Raw genomic sequence first — 10545 nt, forward strand, 5'->3', positions numbered from 1 at the left:
TATATGTATAGCATGGAAATTGTAATCGTAGCTGGCTCGCTTCGGTCGCTCGTATAAATCTAGTCCAACCTCACAACCGATCCGACACGTTAGCAAATTTGAAATAAGTTGCCTCATTATCGAAAAACGAACGCAAGAGGGCTTGGTTTTAGGTTAGATTATAGTTTTCGAGCGAGCGCAGCGAGCGAGGGACGCGTAAAGGTGTGTCACAAACCAACGGTTTGGCACAAAGGGACATTGAAATATTCGCACCAGCCCGAGGAACCGCAAGTCTTTGTCGAATTGCGTACTGACAAAAGTTTACAGTTTATCAATAGTTTTACATAAATAGTAATATTTCCACATAGTACAGGGCAACGTGTTGTCCGATATCGCTGACTAAATTAGGCAATAACAGGAAATATATGCAAGGCAATATAAGGTATATGTATAGCATGGAAACTGTAATCGTAGCTGGCTCGCTTCGCTCGCTCGTATAAATCTAGACCAACCTCACAACCGATCCGACACGTTAGCAAATTTGAAATAAGTCGCCTCCTTATCTAACAACGAACGCAAGCGGGCTTGGTTTTAGGTTAGGCTATACTTTTCGAGGGAGCGCAGCGAGCGAGGGACGCGTAAAGGTGTGTCACAAACCAACGGTTTGGCACATAGGGACATTGAAATATTCGCACCAGCCCGAGGAACCGCAAGTCTTTATCGAATTGCGTACTGACAAAAGTTTACAGTTTATCATTAGTTTTACATAAATAGTAATATTTCCACATAGTACAGTACAATGTGTGGTCCGAAATCGCTGACAAAATTTGGCAATAACAGGAAATATATGCAAGGCAATATAAGGTATATGTATAGCATGGAAATTGTAATCGTAGCTGGCTCGCTCCGCTCGCTCGTATAAATCTAGTCCAACCTCACAACCGATCCGACACGTTAGCAAATTTGAAGTAAGTCGCCTCATTATCGAATAACGAACGCAAGAGGGCTTGGTTTTAGGTTAGATTATAGTTTTCGAGCGAGCGCAGCGAGCGAGGGCCGCGTAAAGGTGTGTCACAAACCAACGGTTTGGCACATAGGGACATTGAAGTACTCGCACCAGCCCGAGGAACCGCAATTCTTTATCGAATTGCGTACTGACAAAAGTTTACAGTTTATCAATAGTTTTACATAAATAGTAAAATTTCCATATAGTACAGTGCAACGTGTTGTCCGAAATCGCTGACAAAATTAGGCAATAACAGGAAATATATGCAAGGCAATATAAGGTATATGTATAGCATGGAAATTGTAATCGTAGCTGGCTCGCTCCGCTCGCTCGTATAAATCTAGTCCAACCTCACAACCGATCCGACACGTTAGCAAATTTGAAGTAAGTCGCCTCATTATCGAATAACGAACGCAAGAGGGCTTGGTTTTAGGTTAGCCTATGGTGTTCGAGCAAGCGCAGCGAGCGAGGGACGCGTAATTGTGTGTCACAAACCAACGGTTTGGCACATTGGGACATTGAAATATTCGCACCAGCCCGAGGAACCGCAAGTCTTTATCGAATTGCATACTGACAAAAGTTTACATTTCATCAATAGTTTTACATAAATAGTAATATTTCCACATAGTACAGTGCAACGTGTTGTCCGATATCGCTGACTAAATTAGGCAATAACAGGAAATATATGCAAGGCAATATAAGGTATATGTATAGCATGGAAATTGTAATCGTTGCTCGCTCGCTCCGCTTGCTCGTATAAATCTAGTCCAACCTCACAACCGATCCGACACGTTAGCAAATTTGAAATAAGTCGCCTCCTTATCGAATAACGAACGCAAGCGGGCTTGGTTTTAGGTTAGACTATATTTTTCGAGCGAGCGCAGCGGGCGAGGGACGCGTAAAGGTGTGCACAAACCAAACGGTTTGGCACATTGGGACATTGAAATATTCGCAGCAGCCCGTGGAACCGCAAGTCATTATCGAATTGCATAGTGACAAAAGTTTACATTTCATCAATAGTTTTACATAAATAGTAATATTTCCACATAGTACAGTGCAACGTGTGGTCCGAAATCGCTGACAAAATTTGGCAATAACAGGAAATATATGCAAGGCAATATAAGGTATATGTATAGCATGGAAATTGTAATCGTTGCTCGCTCGCTCCGCTTGCTCGTATAAATCTAGTCCAACCTCACAACCGATCCGACACGTTAGCAAATTTGAAATAAGTCGCCTCATTATCGAATAACGAACGCAAGAGGGCTTGGTTTTAGGTTAGATTATAGTTTTCGAGCGAGCGCAGCGAGCGAGGGACGCGTAAAGGTGTGTCACAAACCAACGGTTTGGCACATAGGGACATTGAAATATTCGCACCAGCCCGATGAACCGCAAGTCTTTGTCGAATTGCGTACTGACAAAATTTTACAGTTTATCAATAGTTTTACATAAATAGTAATATTTCCACATAGTACAGTGCAACGTGTTGTCCGAAATCGCTGACTAAATTAGGCAATAACAGGAAATATATGCAAGGCAATATAAGGTATATGTATAGCATGGAAATTGTAATCGTAGCTGGCTCGCTTCGCTCGCTCGTATAAATCTAGTCCAACCTCACAACCGATCCGACACGTTAGCAAATTTGAAATAAGTTGCCTCATTATCGAATAATGAACGCAAGAGGGCTTGGTTTTAGGTTAGATTATAGTTTTCGAGCGAGCGCAGCGAGCGAGGGACGCGTAAAGGTGTGTCACAAACCAACGGTTTGGCACATAGGGACATTGAAATATTCGCACCAGCCCGAGGAACCGCAAGTCTTTGTCGAATTGCGTACTGACAAAAGTTTACAGTTTATCAATAGTTTTACATAAATAGTAATATTTCCACATAGTACAGGGCAACGTGTTGTCCGATATCGCTGACTAAATTAGGCAATAACAGGAAATATATGCAAGGCAATATAAGGTATATGTATAGCATGGAAATTGTAATCGTAGCTGGCTCGCTCCGCTCGCTCGTATAAATCTAGTCCAACCTCACAACCGATCCGACACGTTAGCAAATTTGAAATAAGTCGCCTCCTTATCTAACAACGAACGCAAGCGGGCTTGGTTTTAGGTTAGATTATAGTTTTCGAGCGAGCGCAGCGAGCGAAGGACGCGTAAAGGTGTGTCACAAACCAACGGTTTGGCACATAGGGACATTGAAATACTCGCACCAGCCCGAGGAACCGCAATTCTTTATCGAATTGCGTACTGACAAAAGTTTACAGTTTATCACTAGTTTTACATAAATAGTAAAATTTCCAGATAGTACAGTGCAACGTGTTGTCCGAAATCGCTGACAAAATTAGGCAATAACAGGAAATATATGCAAGGCAATATAAGGTATATGTATAGCATGGAAATTGTAATCGTTGCTCGCTCGCTCCGCTTGGTCGTATAAATCTAGTCCAACCTCACAACCGATCCGACACGTTAGCAAATATGAAATAAGTCGCCTCCTTATCGAATAACGAACGCAAGCGGGCTTGGTTTTAGGTTAGACTATATTTTTCGAGCGAGCGCAGCGGGCGAGGGACGCGTAAAGGTGTGCACAAACCAAACGGTTTGGCACATTGGGACATTGAAATATTCGCAGCAGCCCGAGGAACCGCAAGTCATTATCGAATTGCATACTGACAAAAGTTTACATTTCATCAATAGTTTTACATAAATAGTAATATTTCCACATAGTACAGTGCAACGTGTTGTCCGATATCGCTGACTAAATTAGGCAATAACAGGAAATATATGCAAGGCAATATAAGGTATATGTATAGCGTGGAAATTGTAATCGTAGCTCGCTCGCTCCGCTCGTTCGTATAAATCTAGTCCAACCTCACAACCGATCCGACACGTTAGTAAATTTGAAATAAGTCGCCTCCTTATCGAATAACGAACGCAAGAGGGCTTGGTTTTAGGTTAGGCTATAGTTTTCGAGCGAGCGCAGCGAGCGAGGGACGCGTAAAGGTGTGTCACAGACTAACGGCTTGGCACATAGGGACATTGAAATATTCGCACCAGCCCGAGGAACCGCAATTCTTTATCGAATTGCGTACTGACAAAAGTTTACATTTCATCAATAGTTTTACATAAATAGTAATATTTCCACATAGTACAGTGCAACGTGTTGTCCGATATCGCAGACTAAATTAGGCAATAACAGGAAATATATGCAAGGCAATATAAGGTATATGTATAGCATGGAAATTGTAATCGTTGCTCGCTCGCTCCGCTTGCTCCTATAAATCTAGTCCAACCTCACAACCGATCCGACACGTTAGCAAATTTGAAATAAGTCGCCTCCTTATCGAATAACGAACGAAAGAGGGCTTGGTTTTAGGTTAGACTATAGTTTTCGAGCGAGCGCAGCGAGCGAGGGTCGCGTAAATGTGTGTCACAATCCAACGGTTTGGCACATAGGGACATTGAAATATTCGCACCAGCCCGAGGAGCCGGAAGTCTTTATCGAATTGGGAACTGACTAAAGTTTACAGTTTATCAATAGTTTTACATAAATAGTAATATTTCCACATAGTACAGTGCCACGTATGGTCCGATATCGCTTACTAAATTAGGCAATAACAGGAAATATATGCAAGGCAATATAAGGTATATGTATAGCGTGGAAATTGTAATCGTAGCTGGCTCGCTCCGCTCGCTCGTATAAATCTAGTCCAACCTCACAACCGATCCGACACGTTAGCAAATTTGAAATAAGTCGCCTCATTATCGAATAACGAACGCAAGAGTGCTTGGTTTTAGGTTAGATTATAGTTTTCGAGCGAGCGCAGCGAGCGAGGGACGCGTAAAGGTGTGTCACAAACCAACGGTTTGGCACATAGGGACATTGAAATATTCGCACCAGCCCGAGGAACCGCAATTCTTTATCGAATTGCGTACTGACAAAAGTTTACATTTCATCAATAGTTTTACATAAATAGTAATATTTCCACATAGTACAGTGCAACGTGTTGTCCGATATCGCTGACTAAATTAGGCAATAACAGGAAATATATGCAAGGCAATATAAGGTATATGTATAGCGTGGAAATTGTAATCGTTGCTCGCTCGCTCCGCTCGCTCGTATAAATCTAGTCCAACCTCACAACCGATCCGACACGTTAGCAAATTTGAAATAAGTCGCCTCCTTATCGAATAACGAACGCAAGAGGGCTTGGTTTTAGGTTAGGCTATAGTTTTCGAGCGAGCGCAGCGAGCGAGGGACGCGTAAAGGTGTGTCACAGACTAACGGCTTGGCACATAGGGACATTGAAATATTCGCACCAGCCCGAGGAACCGCAATTCTTTATCGAATTGCGTACTGACAAAAGTTTACAGTTTATCATTAGTTTTACATAAATAGTAATATTTCCACATAGTATAGTACAATGTGTGGTCCGAAATCGCTGACAAAATTTGGCAATAACAGGAAATATATGCAAGGCAATATAAGGTATATGTATAGCATGGAAATTGTAATCGTTGCTCGCTCGCTCCGCTTGCTCGTATAAATCTAGTCCAACCTCACAACCGATCCGACACGTTAGCAAATTTGAAATAAGTCGCCTCCTTATCTAACAACGAACGCAAGCGGGCTTGGTTTTAGGTTAGGCTATACTTTTCGAGCGAGCGCAGCGAGCGAGGGACGCTTAAAGGTGTGTCACAAACCAACGGTTTGGCACATAGGGACATTGAAATATTCGCAACAGCCCGAGGAACCGCAAGTCTTTATCGAATTGCGTACTGACAAAAGTTTACAGTTTATCATTAGTTTTACATAAATAGTAATATTTCCACATAGTACAGTGCCACGTGTGGTCCGATATCGCTTACTAAATTAGGCAATAACAGGAAATATATGGAAGGCAATATAAGGTATATGTATAGCGTGGAAATTGTAATCGTAGCTGGCTCGCTCCGCTCGCTCGTATAAATCTAGTCCAACCTCACAACCGATCCGACACGTTAGCAAATTTGAAATAAGTCGCCTCATTATCGAATAACGAACGCAAGAGGGCCATGTTTTAGGTTAGATTATAGTTTTCGAGCGAGCGCAGCGAGCGAGGGACGCGTAAAGGTGTGTCACAAACCAACGGTTTGGCACATAGGGACATTGAAATATTCGCACCAGCCCGAGGAACCGCAATTCTTTATCGAATTGCGTACTGACAAAAGTTTACAGTTTATCAATAGTTTTACATAAATAGTAAAATTTCCATATAGTACAGTGCAACGTGTTGTCCGAAATCGCTGACAAAATTAGGCAATAACAGGAAATATATGCAAGGCAATATAAGGTATATGTATAGCATGGAAATTGTAATCGTAGCTGGCTCGCTCCGCTCGCTCGTATAAATCTAGTCCAACCTCACAACCGATCCGACACGTTAGCAAATTTGAAGTAAGTCGCCTCATTATCGAATAACGAACGCAAGAGGGCTTGGTTTTAGGTTAGCCTATGGTGTTCGAGCAAGCGCAGCGAGCGAGGGACGCGTAATTGTGTGTCACAAACCTACGGTTTGGCACATTGGGACATTGAAATATTCGCACCAGCCCGAGGAACCGAAGGCTTTATCGAATTGCATACTGACAAAAGTTTACATTTCATCAATAGTTTTACATAAATAGTAATATTTCCACATAGTACAGTGCAACGTGTTGTCCGATATCGCAGACTAAATTAGGCAATAACAGGAAATATATGCAAGGCAATATAAGGTATATGTATAGCATGGAAATTGTAATCGTTGCTCGCTCGCTCCGCTCGCTCGTATAAATCTAGTCCAACCTCACAACCGATCCGACACGTTAGCAAATTTGAAATAAGTCGCCTCCTTATCGAATAACGAACGCAAGAGGGCTTGGTTTTAGGTTAGGCTATACATTTCGAGCGAGCGCAGCGAGCGAGGGTCGCGTAAATGTGTGTCACAATCCAACGGTTTGGCACATAGGGACATTGAAATATTCGCACCAGCCCGAGGAGCCGGAAGTCTTTATCGAATTGGGAACTGACTAAAGTTTACAGTTTATCAATAGTTTTACATAAATAGCAATATTTCCACATAGTACAGTGCCACGTGTGGTCCGATATCGCTTACTAAATTAGGCAATAACAGGAAATATATGCAAGGCAATATAAGGTATATGTATAGCGTGGAAATTGTAATCGTAGCTCGCTCGCTCCGCTCGCTCGTATAAATCTAGTACAACCTCACAACCGATCCGACACGTTAGCAAATTTGAAATAAGTCGCCTCCTTATCGAATAACGAACGCAAGAGGGCTTGGTTTTAGGTTAGGCTATAGTTTTCGAGCGAGCGCAGCGAGCGAGGGACGCGTAAAGGTGTGTCACAAACCAACGGTTTGGCACATAGGGACATTGAAATATTCGCACCAGCCCGAGGAACCGCAATTCTTTATCGAATTGCGTACTGACAAAAGTTTACAGTTTATCAATAGTTTTACATAAATAGTAAAATTTCCATATAGTACAGTGCAACGTGTTGTCCGAAATCGCTGACAAAATTAGGCAATAACAGGAAATATATGCAAGGCAATATAAGGTATATGTATAGCATGGAAATTGTAATCGTAGCTGGCTCGCTCCGCTCGCTCGTATAAATCTAGTCCAACCTCACAACCGATCCGACACGTTAGCAAATTTGAAGTAAGTCGCCTCATTATCGAATAACGAACGCAAGAGGGCTTGGTTTTAGGTTAGGCTATACTTTTCGAGCGAGCGCAGCGAGCGAGGGACGCTTAAAGGTGTGTCACAAACCAACGGTTTGGCACATAGGGACATTGAAATATTCGCAACAGCCCGAGGAACCGCAAGTCTTTATCGAATTGCGTACTGACAAAAGTTTACAGTTTATCATTAGTTTTACATAAATAGTAATATTTCCACATAGTACAGTGCCACGTGTGGTCCGATATCGCTTACTAAATTAGGCAATAACAGGAAATATATGGAAGGCAATATAAGGTATATGTATAGCGTGGAAATTGTAATCGTAGCTGGCTCGCTCCGCTCGCTCGTATAAATCTAGTCCAACCTCACAACCGATCCGACACGTTAGCAAATTTGAAATAAGTCGCCTCATTATCGAATAACGAACGCAAGAGGGCCATGTTTTAGGTTAGAATATAGTTTTCGAGCGAGCGCAGCGAGCGAGGGACGCGTAAAGGTGTGTCACAAACCAACGGTTTGGCACATAGGGACATTGAAATATTCGCACCAGCCCGAGGAACCGCAATTCTTTATCGAATTGCGTACTGACAAAAGTTTACAGTTTATCAATAGTTTTACATAAATAGTAAAATTTCCATATAGTACAGTGCAACGTGTTGTCCGAAATCGCTGACAAAATTAGGCAATAACAGGAAATATATGCAAGGCAATATAAGGTATATGTATAGCATGGAAATTGTAATCGTAGCTGGCTCGCTCCGCTCGCTCGTATAAATCTAGTCCAACCTCACAACCGATCCGACACGTTAGCAAATTTGAAGTAAGTCGCCTCATTATCGAATAACGAACGCAAGAGGGCTTGGTTTTAGGTTAGCCTATGGTGTTCGAGCAAGCGCAGCGAGCGAGGGACGCGTAATTGTGTGTCACAAACCAACGGTTTGGCACATTGGGACATTGAAATATTCGCACCAGCCCGAGGAACCGCAAGTCTTTATCGAATTGCATACTGACAAAAGTTTACATTTCATCAATAGTTTTACATAAATAGTAATATTTCCACATAGTACAGTGCAACGTGTTGTCCGATATCGCAGACTAAATTAGGCAATAACAGGAAATATATGCAAGGCAATATAAGGTATATGTATAGCATGGAAATTGTAATCGTTGCTCGCTCGCTCCGCTTGCTCGTATAAATCTAGTCCAACCTCACAACCGATCCGACACGTTAGCAAATTTGAAATAAGTCGCCTCCTTATCGAATAACGAACGCAAGCGGGCTTGGTTTTAGGTTAGACTATAGTTTTCGAGCGAGCGCAGCGAGCGAGGGTCGCGTAAATGTGTGTCACAATCCAACGGTTTGGCACATAGGGACATTGAAATATTCGCACCAGCCCGAGGAGCCGGAAGTCTTTATCGAATTGGGAATTGACTAAAGTTTACAGTTTATCAATAGTTTTACATAAATAGTAATATTTCCACATAGTACAGTGCCACGTGTGGTCCGATATCGCTTACTAAATTAGGCAATAACAGGAAATATATGCAAGGCAATATAAGGTATATGTATAGCGTGGAAATTGTAATCGTAGCTCGCTCGCACCGCTCGCTCGTATAAATCTAGTCCAACCTCACAACCGATCCGACACGTTAGCAAATTTGAAATAAGTCGCCTCCTTATCGAATAACGAACGCAAGAGGGCTTGGTTTTAGGTTAGGCTATAGTTTTCGAGCGAGCGCAGCGAGCGAGGGACGCGTAAAGGTGTGTCACAAACCAACGGTTTGGCACATAGGGACATTGAAATATTCGCACCAGCCCGAGGAACCGCAATTCTTTATCGAATTGCGTACTGACAAAAGTTTACAGTTTATCAATAGTTTTACATAAATAGTAAAATTTCCATATAGTACAGTGCAACGTGTTGTCCGAAATCGCTGACAAAATTAGGCAATAACAGGAAATATATGCAAGGCAATATAAGGTATATGTATAGCATGGAAATTGTAATCGTAGCTGGCTCGCTCCGCTCGCTCGTATAAATCTAGTCCAACCTCACAACCGATCCGACACGTTAGCAAATTTGAAGTAAGTCGCCTCATTATCGAATAACGAACGCAAGAGGGCTTGGTTTTAGGTTAGGCTATAGTTTTCGAGCGAGCGCAGCGAGCGAGGGACGCGTAAAGGTGTGTCACAGACTAACGGCTTGGCACATAGGGACATTGAAATATTCGCACCAGCCCGAGGAACCGCAATTCTTTATCGAATTGCGTACTGACAAAAGTTTACAGTTTATCATTAGTTTTACATAAATAGTAATATTTCCACATAGTACAGTACAATGTGTGGTCCGAAATCGCTGACAAAATTTGGCAATAACAGGAAATATATGCAAGGCAATATAAGGTATATGTATAGCATGGAAATTGTAATCGTTGCTCGCTCGCTCCGCTTGCTCGTATAAATCTAGTCCAACCTCACAACCGATCCGACACGTTAGCAAATTTGAAATAAGTCGCCTCCTTATCTAACAACAAACGCAAGCGGGCTTGGTTTTAGGTTAGGCTATACTTTTCGAGCGAGCGCAGCGAGCGAGGGACGCTTAAAGGTGTGTCACAAACCAACGGTTTGGCACATAGGGACATTGAAATATTCGCAACAGCCCGAGGAACCGCAAGTCTTTATCGAATTGCGTACTGACAAAAGTTTACAGTTTATCATTAGTTTTACGTAAATAGTAATATTTCCACATAGTACAGTGCCACGTGTGGTCCGATATCGCTTACTAAATTAGGCAATAACAGGAAATATATGCAAGGCAATAT

This window comes from Bombus terrestris, unplaced genomic scaffold (genome assembly GCF_910591885.1).
Source record: "Bombus terrestris unplaced genomic scaffold, iyBomTerr1.2, whole genome shotgun sequence".
Classification (NCBI taxonomy): domain Eukaryota; kingdom Metazoa; phylum Arthropoda; class Insecta; order Hymenoptera; family Apidae; genus Bombus; species Bombus terrestris.